This window comes from Girardinichthys multiradiatus, chromosome 22, assembly GCF_021462225.1.
Source record: "Girardinichthys multiradiatus isolate DD_20200921_A chromosome 22, DD_fGirMul_XY1, whole genome shotgun sequence".
NCBI lineage: Eukaryota > Metazoa > Chordata > Actinopteri > Cyprinodontiformes > Goodeidae > Girardinichthys > Girardinichthys multiradiatus.
The window spans coordinates 9,729,178-9,744,602 of NC_061814.1; the positions used below are offsets into that span (position 1 = coordinate 9,729,178).

The 15,425-nt window shown below is 40.6% G+C and overlaps 2 long non-coding RNA genes across 2 annotated transcripts; both read left to right on the forward strand.

Moving 5' to 3' along the window:
• The first annotated feature begins 1,860 nt into the window (after positions 1-1,860).
• Positions 1,861-3,896, forward strand: LOC124859462. Its single transcript, XR_007036107.1, has 3 exons — positions 1,861-1,927; positions 2,865-3,103; positions 3,205-3,896. It is a non-coding gene; the product is annotated as an uncharacterized LOC124859462 (long non-coding RNA).
• Positions 3,897-11,661: 7,765 nt separating this feature from the next.
• LOC124859358 lies at positions 11,662-14,903 on the forward strand. Its single transcript, XR_007036072.1, has 3 exons — positions 11,662-11,796; positions 13,795-14,033; positions 14,135-14,903. It is a non-coding gene; the product is annotated as an uncharacterized LOC124859358 (long non-coding RNA).
• Positions 14,904-15,425: the final 522 nt, after the last annotated feature.

Genomic DNA, 15,425 nt, shown 5'->3' on the forward strand with positions numbered 1-15,425 from the left:
ACTTCTAAGAGGAAAACTATTTAGTTGGGAGAGAGAGAAAACTATTTAGTAAGTTCAGAGATGAGATATTAGCTTTGCCAGGCAGGGAAGTTTATTTGTGAATCTGTTGATACTGACTTTTGGGTTATTCATTTGAACTCACTTATTTTTAGGTTTAGCATCATGTTTTATTTTGAACATAAACAACTAATCAAACAGTTTTATTCTGCTCTCAAACTATAGCCTGATTTTATTCATTATCGCATGACAAAAATTGATTTGTTTGACGTGAACATTTTGAGAAAATAGTCTAAATACAAAATTTTTGCCTAACTGAATAAACTTTAACTCTATGCTCTACTGCTACCTTGTGCAATAGACAGGTAGTGAAAGGAAGCTTTACCAGATGTACTTGCTGCAAATTTCCTGCTTAGAATGAGCAATACAATCCAGCTTCTGTAAAACATCAAATTAAATTGGATGAAGACAGGCTGAAACATGTAGGCACATTTAATTAAATTATGCATGTTTTATTATCATTGGAAAATGAAAACATTTACAATATATTAATCACTTAATAAGCCTCTTAATTTAAACAGCTAAAATTTGATGATTTAGTTTTAGGGTGCCATTAAAGAAATCTAATTCCAACTTGTACTAAAAAAGTTCTTCCTCCTCTTACCTGTGAAGAATTAGTCAACTTCCATCTACTTAAAACAACTTGCTGTGACTCCAGACTGTTTGTAGCTGAAGAAAGAAAACCTCATTGGGTGTCAATATTTTGTTAAAATATCTCAGGGTCCTCTTAGGGAGCCAGAGAAGTTTCCAGGTTGGTTACTGACTGCATAAAGTGTCTGCGTGACAGTTTGTATGATTCCTAGGAAGCCAGTTTCTGGTGCAGCTTCCTTATCTCCAGAATTCAGCTAGCTGCTTTGAATGAGGCCTGGTTGTGCTCAACATCCTCTGCTCGTTTATACAGATCATTCTGAGTTGACCATTAGGGAGGAAGTGGTGATTTGCATCCAATATGTTAAAGCAACAGTTATCTTTAACTTTATTCCTGAGTGTTTGTTACCTTCATTTTAAAGGCACAGTACACACATTTTACACTCAACGGTGTAATTATTTCCTCTAATGCAAACAACCTATCCTTTAAAAGGCATGTTTGAGCCTGTCTTAGGCCCTGCAGGAACATTGGCCACATTAGAAACTACAGAAGACTCAGGTGGAGGCCTCCTGTAGACTACCTGACAAACAGACCACAGTTTGTGACAATGAAGGAGTATGTGTCTAACCAGGTAGTCAGCAGCACAGGAGCACCACAGGGAACTGTACTCTCATCATTCATTTTCACTCTATATATAAGGATGAGAGGATGAAACTAAATCAAAAGATAAGTCAGGCAGGAAGGAACTGGAACCTTGAAGGACTGTTGGGAACAGCAGGAGAGGGGGTAAATGAAACACATAACGCTGTTATACCATATCTGAAAAATATAGGGATATATTATAGGACTTTTTTTTTTTTTTTTTTGTGAAATAAAGCAATTCCATTGAACATAGTTCATGCTACATACTCTGATATAGGAGGTGGCAGTATGCACCTTAAAATTGTCGTTGCCCTGAAACCATCAGAAGAAGAACAAATGCAATCAATCGGTTTGAAACAGTAAAGCATGTTTTCCTTTTTATCTGAGAATGAAATGTTTTTTAAAAGACTTTATTTGGCTGAATAAACTTCTGTCCTGCAGTCCAAGCTCACTTGATGGCAGTATTGCACCCTTAAACTAGTCTGCCAGCCGCCGATGGACAGAAGAAGAAAACGAAGAACAACAACGATGGTGGCTACTTGAAGGCCCCTTTACTGCAGCTGTCTGTGGGCTGCAGTTCCCGCTTAAAAAGGAGACGAAGACATGCAGCAGATTTGGCTTCCGGTCCGAGAAAACATGGTGAGTTGCGGGCTGACTGGTCAGCCTTGGCTGGGTTGAGTGGTTGTAGGGGCTGAAAAAAGTGTTGGTTTGCAATGAAAGAAAAAAAGTAAATGAAATAAAAAGAGGTATTTAGTGTTTTTCCAAAGCCTAAAACACAGAAGTAGAATGAAAGAGTGAAGAAGTGGAGCCACTCTAGCTGTAGCAAGAAGAAGGACATTGCGCATGTGTGGGTGGAACGTTCCGTGACCGTTTTACATGTCAAATATATGTTTTGGCCTTTCATATGTCGGCTGGAATTGGTGGCGTACTGGGTAGAGCCGCTGGGCCGGCAAGTGTGTGCTCCCTGGTTTGATTCCCGTCATTTCCAGTTTTTGTTTTTGTTTTTACTTTGCCGCCATTTTGCTCCCCCCCACTTCAAATCGTCATGTCTAAGCATAGGTCGTCGCTATCACATTCTCAAACTTTCATAACCTTCAGGAAAAATAGCACATTGTCACAGGGTTTAAACAAGAACTGACACTTGTAATACTTTATCTACATCATTTATTATTTCAATTCCCATACATTGCAGCTACATGTAGATGTGTAGCAGTTCCACGTGGCTTTAAAACACGGTTGCCTTCATAAGACTCAAAGCTTGGACTCCTTTAGCTTACACACCGTGTGTCATTTTTTTTCCTGAGAAGGAAAAATGGAGAAATCGCCGGTGCACTTTCTCTGTCATCTCCTTCAAAGGACTGCTGTCCAATCTTTCAGATTGTGTGTTTTTCAGCAAGAAAATAATAGGTAACATGCCAGGACTGTAGTTGACATACCTCTTGAGATCAAACTGGGACACTCGTGGGATGCATCTAGGTGAAATAAACCATAACATTGTCTGCTCTCAAAGCATGCATCACGCTGCCAGTATACAGCCAGTCTTAATGGTCATTTTTATTCTCTGTTTTTATCCCAGGTGCTTGGTAGGAAACCCCAGAGAGAGGAGCTCTGTTGCGTAGCTGCTGAAGCATCCGTACCTCCGGCTGAAGCCACGTTATCTCCTGATCCAGGTACAGATGAGGAAAGTAAAAGGATTGATGTTGTTTGGTGCCAACAACACGCATTGTCTACAGTCCAAACGGCAACCGTAAGAGGATCCTAACAGACCTGCCAACCTCTCAGCCTACGAGCAGCAGAATCCTCTGAGCAGCTGATGTGAGACTTATATTGTGTAGCATCTTCTACACCCCTACCCACCCCTATTCAACGCTAACTTTACTGTTTTCTTCTTCCTATTATTTATTTATTCTTTACAGAATTTGGCCAGAACTGTACAGCAGCAGCAGCAGCAAAAGAGGCTGGATGTCACAGAGTGTACATAGACCAATCGCATCCTGTTTCTGCTCACATGCTCGCCCTCAGCTGCACTTCACTCCACCCACTACCTTCTCCGTGTCAGAGAAGGAAGTCAATAGACTGTTTCAGTGGCAGGAACCCTGTAAAGCAGCTGAGCCGGACTATGTCTCCCCATCCGCCCTGAAGCGCTGTGCTGATCGGCTGTCTCCGGTGTTCGCAGACATTTTTAACACCTCACTGGAGACATGCAATGTACCTGCCTGCTTTAAAGCATCCACCATCATCCCTGTCTCCAAGAAACCAAGGACCACAGGACTAAATGACTTCAGACCCGTCACCCTGCCCTCTGGGGTAATGAAGTCCATCAAGACTAAAACCTCTCGCGACAGAAATACCTTCTTTCCCTCTGCAGCTAGCCTCATTAACAAGGCCCCGGTCCTCCACTGACACTTCCCCCTTGCAAATAATACGAATATCTCAGCACATGTCAATACTATTTTATTCAATTTTATATTGTTATTGTATTCTCATGACATTCCTATACAACTTGTTTTTGCTTTTTAACTATATATTTCCAGATGTATTTATGTCAACTGTACAGGTCCTTCTCAAAATATTAGCATATTGTGATAAAGTTCATTATTTTCCATAATGTAATGATGAAAATGTAACATTCATATATTTTAAATTCATTGCACACTAACTGAAATATTTCAGGTCTTTTATTGTCTTAATACGGATGATTTTGGCATACAGCTCATGAGAACCCAAAATTCCTATCTCACAAAATTAGCATATCATTAAAAGGGTCTCTAAACGAGCTATGAACCTCATCATCTGAATCAACGAGTTAACTCTAAACACCTGCAAAAGATTCCTGAGGCCTTTAAAACTCCCAGCCTGGTTCATCACTCAAAACCCCAATCATGGGTAAGACTGCCGACCTGACTGCTGTCCAGAAGGCCACTATTGACACCCTCAAGCAAGAGGGTAAGACACAGAAAGAAATTTCTGAACGAATAGGCTGTTCCCAGAGTGCTGTATCAAGGTACCTCAGTGGGAAGTCTGTGGGAAGGAAAAAGTGTGGCAGAAAACCCTGCACAACGAGAAGAGGTGACCGGACCCTGAGGAAGATTGTGGAGAAGGGCCGATTCCAGACCTTGGGGACCTGCGGAAGCAGTGGACTGAGTCTGGAGTAGAAACATCCAGAGCCACCGTGCACAGGCATGTGCAGGAAATGGGCTACAGGCGCCGCATTCCCCAGGTCAAGCCACTTTTGAACCAGAAACAGCGGCAGAAGCACCTGACATGGGCTACGGAGAAGCAGTACTGGACTGTTGCTCAGTGGTCCAAATTACTTTTTTCGGATGAAAGCAAATTCTGCATGTCATTCGGAAATCAAGGTGCCAGAGTCTGGAGGAAGACTGCGGAGAAGGAAATGCCAAAATGCCAGAAGTCCAGTGTCAAGTACCCATAGTCAGTGATGGTCTGGGGTACCGTGTCAGCTGCTGGTGTTGGTCCACTGGGTTTTATCAAGGGCAGGGTCAATGCAGCTAGCTATCAGGAGATTTTGGAGCACTTCATGCTTCCATCTGCTGAAAAGCTTTATGGAGATGAAGATTTCATTTTTCAGCACGACCTGGCACCTGCTCACAGTGCCAAAACCACTGGTAAATTGTTTACTGACCATGGTATCACTGTGCTCAATTGGCCTGCCAACTCTCCTGACCTGAACCCCATAGAGAATCTGTGGGATATTGTGAAGAGAACGTTGAGAGACTCAAGACCCAACACTCTGGATGAGCTAAAGGCCGCTATCGAAGCATCCTGGGCCTCCATCAGACCTCAGCAGTGCCACAGGCTGATTGCCTCCATGCCACGCCGCATTGAAGCAGTCATTTCTGCAAACGGATTCCCGACCAAGTATTGAGTGCATAACTGTACATGATTATTTGAAGGTTGACGTTTTTTGTATTAAAAACCCTTTTTTTTTATTGGTCGGATGAAATATGCTAATTTTGTGAGATAGGAATTTTGGGTTTTCATGAACTGTATGCCAAAATCATCCGTATTAAGACAATAAAAGACCTGAAATATTTCAGTTAGTGTGCAATGAATCTAAAATATATGAATGTTAAATTTTCATCATTACATTATGGAAAATAATTAACTTTATCATAATATGCTAATATTTTGAGAAGGACCTGTATGTGTGTCTATGTCTAGCACCTTACCACCAAAGCAAATTCCTTGTACGTGTGAAACACTACTCCTTTTTTTTTCTGTTTCTGATCCTGAAATGTTGCTTGAGGTTGTCATTTTTCAATAAAAGACATTTAATTGCTTTCCATCTTACACTGACTATTAGTTTTGGTGTGACCTGATGAGCTTAGTGGTCTCTCCTCTCAGAAAAAAGGCTGACAGCGGCAGAAGTCCTCATCCACCTGGCCGAGGGAATGCTCCTTCTTTTCACTGGGCGATCTTCACGCTTCCAATTTTCCTGCCCGGCCTGTTTTTCGATAACAGTGATGATCACTTGACCATACATGTTGAAACACTTTCTGATCAATGTAAAAAAAATATGATTCATGTACTTGGCTGGTTGGCAGGACAGAAGTGATGTGTAAGCAGGTTCTCTCTCCAAAATAGGTTTGGTACTCCTGAGATCCGTGCTGGATTATGGATGTGTTGCTCATATGTCAGCTGCTGACTCTTAATTTTGCAAAAACCTAGATGCCTTGCAATCTTAGGCCCTGAAAACATGTGGTGGAACATTCAGAACATGGTCAGTATCGGCAAGGCAGGTGGAAATGGGTGATGTGCCACTAAGAAGATCTGAAATGGTGCTGACAGATTCAGCCAGTCTCCAGTGGCATGTGGCAATACCTCTTGTAGCCTCCATCTTAAATGACTGCTGGCAGCTTAGGAGTAGATCATTCACAATATAGCCCTCGAGCCCCACGTTCTTCCATCGCTCCCTGGGTTTTTCCATTACTTACATGTAGAATTTAATATCCAGAATGAACTAAAGGGCAAGTGGACGCATGGTGTTGCCTTGTTCACAATTACTTTGATAAATACTACCCATATTCAGTGTTAGTGTTGACTGGATGGTTCTAAGGATCCACATAGCGGGGTTGAATGTTCCATCTACAGAAGTAGAGTATATCATTTAAAATACACTGGTTGTTTATGAATTCATTCTGTTGAACTGCTAGCAATTCATTTGCTTTACAGCTGATAGAAGAGAAGGGGTTGAGTAGGCCATTCAAATTCCATGAAATAAGTCAGAAATCAAGTCACTCGTTAGGCGTTTATGAACACAGGATGACAAGAACCCTGGGACATCCCTGGGATGTTCTTTTGTCAGATATTCCGACCTCCGACATCATTTCTCTTGTGAATTCAGAGGTTTCTTGTTCGAAGCAGTTTGCCTCACAACTGGCTGTGCTTGGTGGGACCAGCCAATCTGTCCGTCGTCAGTTTTCCAGCTCTGATCCAGCCAGCTCTGATCCTCTTTGCTTCAGGAAAGTAGTGCAGACTAACTATCGTTGTAATACTGCCACCACTAGCGATGCACCGTTTCACCATATTAACGCTGTTTTTAATTCAACTTGGCTTCTACCTGAACCATTTATCATTGATGTTCACACAATGAATGACTGGAGACTTCCCCTTAGAGATCATTTCCAGCGACTTTGGACTTGCAAATTTTAATATCGAAATATGCTTATTTTGTGTCCCAATTGTCTTTATCATGTCTTTAATACTAATATCACGTCAATAACAGCCCAATTCCTTCAATATTAAGATGTTTTCTTTCTATTCCTGCATTTGCGGGAAAGGTATTTCACAGGCACTTAATGCTGTCCTATTTTCAAAAGTGGGTTGTACAACCTGTTACAACAGGGTGACCAAAACTTTTACCGGTCAGTGATTTTGTTAAAGACAACTATTTCCACCTTTAATCAATCTGCTCAAATTAAATGCTGGATTTTATTTTTTTTTTTATGCGAAATTAGGCCACAGTAAAAAAAAAGATCATCATATTTGAAGACTCTTTACACATCTTTACCTGGAGGAACAAATAAGGGTTGCTGTCACTATTTACTTCTACTTATAGAGCTTGTACTCAATCATCTCATAAAAGTTGCATAAAGTTGCTATGCAGTGTAATCTTGTGCAAAATATTAAAACAAATCATGTCAAACCTTTAGACAGATTCTTGAGGGCGTAAAGAGCCAGACCGAGGACGGGTAGCCCGATGCAGAATGTCAACCATCTGATCACACTGGCCACATGCACAGCGCTAGATGTGGTGCTGTTGCCTGTGAAGTTGCCGGTGATGTTGAGGATTTCAGGAGTTGCGCCCACTGCGTTGCTGTTAGCCATAAGAGGCAGCACAGTCTCTGTTTATGTTTTCTGTTGTTCAAGCTTGCACAGAGGTCCTGTGAAGATGTTTCTCAGCTGATATCATGAACAGCAGGAGGTCAGGAAGATCCTCTGAAATGAGGATGTGAAACTTTTTCAAAGAAGGTTTAGTTTAGGGGTATGGCTTTAATGAAGACAATTACAATGTAATTTAAAAGTATTCAGACCCCTTGGACATTTTACCTCATTTTAGATTCCCAATTGGGGGCTTCACGGTGGCGCAGTTGGTAGCACTGTTGCCTTGCAGCAAGAAGGTCCTGGGTTCAATTCCTGGCCGGGGGTCTTTCTGCATGGAGTTTGCATGTTCTCCCTGTGCATGCGTGGGTTCTCACCGGGTACTCCGGCTTCCTCCCACAGTCCAAAGACATGCCTGTTAGGTTAACTGGTCACTATAAATTGCCCTTAGGGGTATGAATGAGTGTGTGTATGGTTGTATGTGTGTTGCCCTGCGATGGACTGGCGACCTGTCCAGGGTGTACCCTGCCTCTCGCCCATAGACTGCTGGAGATAGGCACCAGCTCCCCCGTGACCCACTATGGAATAAGTGGTAGAAAATGACTGACAGATTCCCAATTGAATTTAGGTCTCAACTTTGACTGGGCCACTCTAAAACATAAAAATGCTTCACTAAACCACTCATTTTCAAATATTTAAAAATTACTACCTCATTACACACACAATTTTCAAAGTGCCATACAAATTTCCAGCTGATTTACAATTGTTTATTATGTGATGGGGATATAACAAAGAGCAGAACAAAAACATTTGTATCCTTTTGGTTCTGTATAATTGCTTAATTGATGCAACTAATTAAACGTTCCTTTTACTCAGAAGCTTAGATTTCCAAGTTCCAGGAAAGTTAACAAAGAGATTTCCTTAATCAGGATTTGAAGTGGGAAAGTTAGAAGTTTCTTGTCAGTTACAATCTCAAAATCCAATATGGCTTCCTTGCATAGGCAAGTAAGTGACTGCCATAGTAAAAGAAATATTGACACTTTTCAAGAACGTTCAAGAGAGACGATATTACTTCAGTGTTTGAAACTAAAAATACAAATTTATCCGTATTTATAAACTACTAATAATAGTCACTGAACATACTTGTTCATGAATCGTACTGGTTGTCCAACTTCTAAGAGGAAAACTATTTAGTTGGGAGAGAGAGAAAACTATTTAGTAAGTTCAGAGATGAGATATTAGCTTTGCCAGGCAGGGAAGTTTATTTGTGAATCTGTTGATACTGACTTTTGGGTTATTCATTTGAACTCACTTATTTTTAGGTTTAGTATCATGTTTTATTTTGAACATAAACAACTAATCAAACAGTTTTATTCTGCTCTCAAACTATAGCCTGATTTTATTCATTATCGCATGACAAAAATTGATTTGTTTGACGTGAACATTTTGAGAAAATAGTCTAAATACAAAATTTTTGCCTAACTGAATAAACTTTAACTCTATGCTCTACTGCTACCTTGTGCAATAGACAGGTAGTGAAAGGAAGCTTTACCAGATGTACTTGCTGCAAATTTCCTGCTTACAATGAGCAATACAATCCAGCTTCTGTAAAACATCAAATTAAATTGGATGAAGACAGGCTGAAACATGTAGGCACATTTAATTAAATTATGCATGTTTTATTATCATTGGAAAATGAAAACATTTACAATATATTAATCACTTAATAAGCCTCTTAATTTAAACAGCTAAAATTTGATGATTTAGTTTTAGGGTGCCATTAAAGAAATCTAATTCCAACTTGTACTAAAAAAGTTCTTCCTCCTCTTACCTGTGAAGAATTAGTCAACTTCCATCTACTTAAAACAACTTGCTGTGACTCCAGACTGTTTGTAGCTGAAGAAAGAAAACCTCATTGGGTGTCAATATTTTGTTAAAATATCTCAGGGTCCTCTTAGGGAGCCAGAGAAGTTTCCAGGTTGGTTACTGACTGCATAAAGTGTCTGCGTGACAGTTTGTATGATTCCTAGGAAGCCAGTTTCTGGTGCAGCTTCCTTATCTCCAGAATTCAGCTAGCTGCTTTGAATGAGGCCTAGTTGTGCTCAACATCCTCTGCTCGTTTATACAGATCATTCTGAGTTGACCATTAGGGAGGAAGTGGTGATTTGCATCCAATATGTTAAAGCAACAGTTATCTTTAACTTTATTCCTGAGTGTTTGTTACCTTCATTTTAAAGGCACAGTACACACATTTTACACTCAACGGTGTAATTATTTCCTCTAATGCAAACAACCTATCCTTTAAAAGGCATGTTTGAGCCTGTCTTAGGCCCTGCAGGAACATTGGCAACATTAGAAACTACAGAAGACTCAGGTGGAGGCCTCCTGTAGACTACCTGACAAACAGACCACAGTTTGTGACAATGAAGGAGTATGTGTCTAACCAGGTAGTCAGCAGCACAGGAGCACCACAGGGAACTGTACTCTCATCATTCATTTTCACTCTATATATAAGGATGAGAGGATGAAACTAAATCAAAAGATAAGTCAGGCAGGAAGGAACTGGAACCTTGAAGGACTGTTGGGAACAGCAGGAGAGGGGGTAAATGAAACACATAACGCTGTTATACCATATCTGAAAAATATAGGGATATATTATAGGACTTTTTTTTTTTTTTTTTTGTGAAATAAAGCAATTCCATTGAACATAGTTCATGCTACATACTCTGATATAGGAGGTGGCAGTATGCACCTTAAAATTGTCGTTGCCCTGAAACCATCAGAAGAAGAACAAATGCAATCAATCGGTTTGAAACAGTAAAGCATGTTTTCCTTTTTATCTGAGAATGAAATGTTTTTTAAAAGACTTTATTTGGCTGAATAAACTTCTGTCCTGCAGTCCAAGCTCACTTGATGGCAGTATTGCACCCTTAAACTAGTCTGCCAGCCGCCGATGGACAGAAGAAGAAGACGAAGAACACCAACGATGGTGGCTACTTGAAGGCCCCTTTACTGCAGCTGTCTGTGGGCATTGATGGAAAAGAAAAAGGATACGAAATGTAGTTTAGATTCAAGTATAATACAAGAATATATAAACAATTACTATCATTATGTCCAGATTTACACAGACGCATCAAAAACAGATGAAAAAATAGGAGTAGCATTTGTAATACCAGAATTTAAAAAAAAAGTAGGAAAAAGAATTACAGATGGATTGTCAGTATATTCAGGAGAATTATTAGCAAAATTGTTAGCAGTGCAGTGGGTGGAGGATATAAAACCATTAAAAACAATCATTTGTTCAGACTCAAGTTCAGCATTATTAAGTTTAAAACATAATCATTCAGAGGGTAGACCAGACATTTTGTTGGAAATAAAACATACTTTATTTAGAATACAAAGAATGGGATTAATATTAGTGTTTTTATGGGTACCAGCACATGTAGGAGTTGGAGGGAATGGGAAGGCGGACAGGATGGCAAAGAAGGCAACACAAAAGAACATTAGCTTTATAATAAATATTAGTAGGTCAGAGGCAAGAAATATAATTAAACAGAGAATCAGGAAAGAGTGGCAAAAAAGGTGGGATGAAGAAAAGAAAGGAAGATGGTTTTACAGAATCAACAAGATAGTAGGAGAAGTAAGAACAGGAAGAAGGAGCAGAAAAGAGGAAAGATTCATTACAAGATTAAGAATAGGACATACAGGACTTAATTCTACATTGTTCAAGATAAAGAAACATAATACAGGAAAATGTGATCATTGTGGAGAGGAGGAAACAATAGAACATGTAATATTGAAGTGTCAGAAGTGTGAACAAGAAAGAACAATTTTAAGGAGAGAATTTGTAGGTATTAAAGAAAATTTTATTTTGAGAGATACTTTGCAAAGAAGTTTAGGTAGCAAGCATATTCAAATTATAATTAGATTTTTCAAAAGCACTAAATGAATAAATAGAATTTGATTGTTGTAATAGTAAATAAGATTTAAAACCATGAAGAACCACACTCCATACCAGTCGGTGGCGGTAATGCACATCATAACGTTATTTGCCAACTGGCAAAAAATAACACAGAAGAAGAAGAAGCTGTCTGTGGGCTGCAGCTCCCGTTCAAAAAGGAGACGAAGACACGCAGCAGCTTTGGCTTCCGGTCCGAGAAAACATGGTGAGTTGCTGCCTGACCGGCTTTAACTCCCACATTCACACCGTTTTAAACGCATACATGTGTTTTCCATCTAAACTCGGTTAGTCAAACAGGCTTCAGGTAACTTTGTTATAATCTGAGAGTAAATGTTGTTTTGACGATGGGATGAAGCTACACGTAGGGCTTAAATTAAACAGGAGTTAGGTGGTTATGCAGCTTTGCTTTAGGCCGGTTTATTTCGGCATGGACCCAGCACAACTACCCGTCTGTAGGGGGTCTAACCTGTAAGGAATAACTTATTACTTATAGATGAGTTTTCTCACTCACACCATGATGATAAAGGCTCGCAAAATGATCTTATGTGAAACTTTGAGAAAAGGCGGGAAGTTCACGGCTAATTATTGTGTTTCATAGGACGCACTGTTAGCTAAATTCACTGGAAAATAGAAATGGGCCAGTTTTATTCCCGTACTTTTGTAAATGTGATGTTATTTATAGGCTAAAGCTTAGTGGTGAGCTGACCTACTATGTAATGGGAGTAACATTTCCAGAAGCCAGTAATATACCCACAAATGCCAGAAAACAGCCGAGGCGTGAGTTCAGGATTCAGCCATGTTAAAAGCCCGATTCGCCAAGTTCGGACGGGTTCCCCTTCGATAGCTTGACGCTAGCGCGGAGAGCTTTATTAAGCAGTACTGAAAGCCTTGGGTCGGTGGTTCGACCCCGGCTCAACGCCAGTCACAGAAACCTTGGCTTTTCGGTTTCAAATTCAGTCCGACAAGCCAACGTTAGAACCGAGCTGGAGTCGCTGGGCACGCCAGCTCCGTTGTAGAGCTGAAGCTGATACTCGTGGGACTCGCTGGTTCAACTCCGCCTCGGAGGGGACAATGTTTTTTCCCTCAATTCAAACCGTCATTTTCTTTTAATAGTAGCACCTAAAATGTACCTAATATAGCTCAAGATATTTTCTTATCAATATTCTCAATTATTATTTTTAACAGCTTTAGACCTTTGGGTATATAAGCACCAACAGCTGAAAATCTCTTTTTCTTGTACATAGTTGTTAATTATCAAAAGCGTAGATAACCTGTTTTATTTTAAGTAACATTTGAAATACCAACTTTTGAAATTCCAACTTTACAGGACATTTCTTTCATTTACGTTGACTGTAATTTTTCCTGAGGACAAATCGCCGGTGTACTTTCTCTGTCATCTCGTTCAAAGGACTGCTGTCCAATCTTCAGCAGGGCCGAGCTCAATTTGTGGCAGTGACAGGCAGAACTGGCAGTTCCGGTGGCAGCTACAGCCTGCCGGTATTGAGGGACGATCCTGACAAAAATAAAAGCAGAAATTTATATATTTTGTTTTTCCTTTTCCTTAAACATGCGTTTGTTCTTTTTACATTATCTCCTCTCTCTTTTTCCTTTACTGTATGCATTTCTGCTTCATTATGCCGAAATTTTGCTTCCCCCCCCACTTCAAATCGTCATGTCTAAGCATAGGTCGTCGCTATCACATTCTCAAACTTTCATAACCTTCAGGAAAAATAGCACATTGTCACAGGGTTTAAACAAGAACGGACCCTTGTAATACTTTATCTACATCATTTATTATTTCAATTCCCATACATTGCAGCTACATGTAGATGTGTAGCAGTTCCACGTGGCTTTAAAACACGGTTGCCTTTATAAGACTCAAAGCTTGGACTCCTTTAGCTTACACACCGTGTGTCATTTTTTTTCCTGAGAAGGAAAAATGGAGAAATCGCCGGTGCACTTTCTCTGTCATCTCCTTCAAAGGACTGCTGTCCAATCTTTCAGATTGTGTGTTTTTCAGCAAGAAAATAATAGGTAACATGCCAGGACTGTAGTTGACATACCTCTTGAGATCAAACTGGGACACTCGTGGGATGCATCTAGGTGAAATAAACCATAACAATGTCTGCTCTCAAAGCATGCATCACGCTGCCAGTATACAGCCAGTCTTAATGGTCATTTTTATTCTCTGTTTTTATCCCAGGTGCTTGGTAGGAAACCCCAGAGAGAGGAGCTCTGTTGCGTAGCTGCTGAAGCATCCGTACCTCCGGCTGAAGCCACGTTATCTCCTGATCCAGGTACAGATGAGGAAAGTAAAAGGATTGATGTTGTTTGGTGCCAACAACACGCATTGTCTACAGTCCGAACGGCAACCGTAAGAGGATCCTAACAGACCTGCCAACCTCTCAGCCTACGAGCAGCAGAATCCTCTGAGCAGCTGATGTGAGACTTATATTGTGTAGCATCTTCTACCCCCCTACCCACCCCTATTCAACGCTAACTTTACTGTTTTCTTCTTCCTATTATTTATTTATTCTTTACAGAATTTGGCCAGAACTGTACAGCAGCAGCAGAAGAGGCTGGATGTCACAGAGTGTACATAGACCAATCGCATCCTGTTTCTGCTCACATGCTCGCCCTCAGCTGCACTTCACTCCACCCACTACCTTCTCCGTGTCAGAGAAGGAAGTCAATAGACTGTTTCAGTGGCAGGAACCCTGTAAAGCAGCTGAGCCGGACTATGTCTCCCCATCCGCCCTGAAGCGCTGTGCTGATCGGCTGTCTCCGGTGTTCGCAGACATTTTTAACACCTCACTGGAGACATGCAATGTACCTGCCTGCTTTAAAGCATCCACCATCATCCCTGTCTCCAAGAAACCAAGGACCACAGGACTAAATGACTTCAGACCCATCACCCTGCCCTCTGTGGTAATGAAGTCCATCAAGACGAAAACCTCTCGCGACAGAAATACCTTCTTTCCCTCTGCAGCTAGCCTCATTAACAAGGCCCCGGTCCTCCACTGACACTTCCCCCTTGCAAATAATACGAATATCTCAGCACATGTCAATACTATTTTATTCAATTTTATATTGTTATTGTATTCTCATGACATTCCTATACAACTTGTTTTTGCTTTTTAACTATATATTTCCAGATGTATTTATGTCAACTGTATGTGTGTCTTATGTCTAGCACCTTACCACCAAAGCAAATTCCTTGTACGTGTGAAACACTACTCCTTTTTTTTTCTGTTTGTGATCCTGAAATGTTGCTTGAGGTTGTCATTTTTCAATAAAAGACATTTAATTGCTTTCCATCTTACACTGACTATTAGTTTTGGTGTGACCTGATGAGCTGAGTAGTTTCTCCTCTCAGAAAAAAGGCTGACAGCGGCAGAAGTCCTCATCCACCTGGCCGAGGGAATGCTCCTTCTTTCCACTGGGCGATCTTCACGCTTCCAATTTTCCTGCCCGGCCTGTTTTTCGATAACAGTGATGATCACTTGACCATACATGTTGAAACACTTTTTGATCAATGTAAAAAAAATATGATTCATGTACTTGGCTGGTTGGCAGGACAGAAGTGATGTGTAAGCAGGTTCTCTCTCCAAAATAGGTTTGGTACTCCTGAGATCCGTGCTGGATTATGGATGTGTTGCTCATATGTCAGCTGCTGACTCTTAATTTTGCAAAAACCTAGATGCCTTGCAATCTTAGGCCCTGAAAACATGTGGTGGAACATTCAGAACATGGTCAGTATCGGCAAGGCAGGTGGAAATAGGTGATGTGCCACTAAGAAGATCTGAAATGGTGCTGACAGATTCGGCCAGTCTC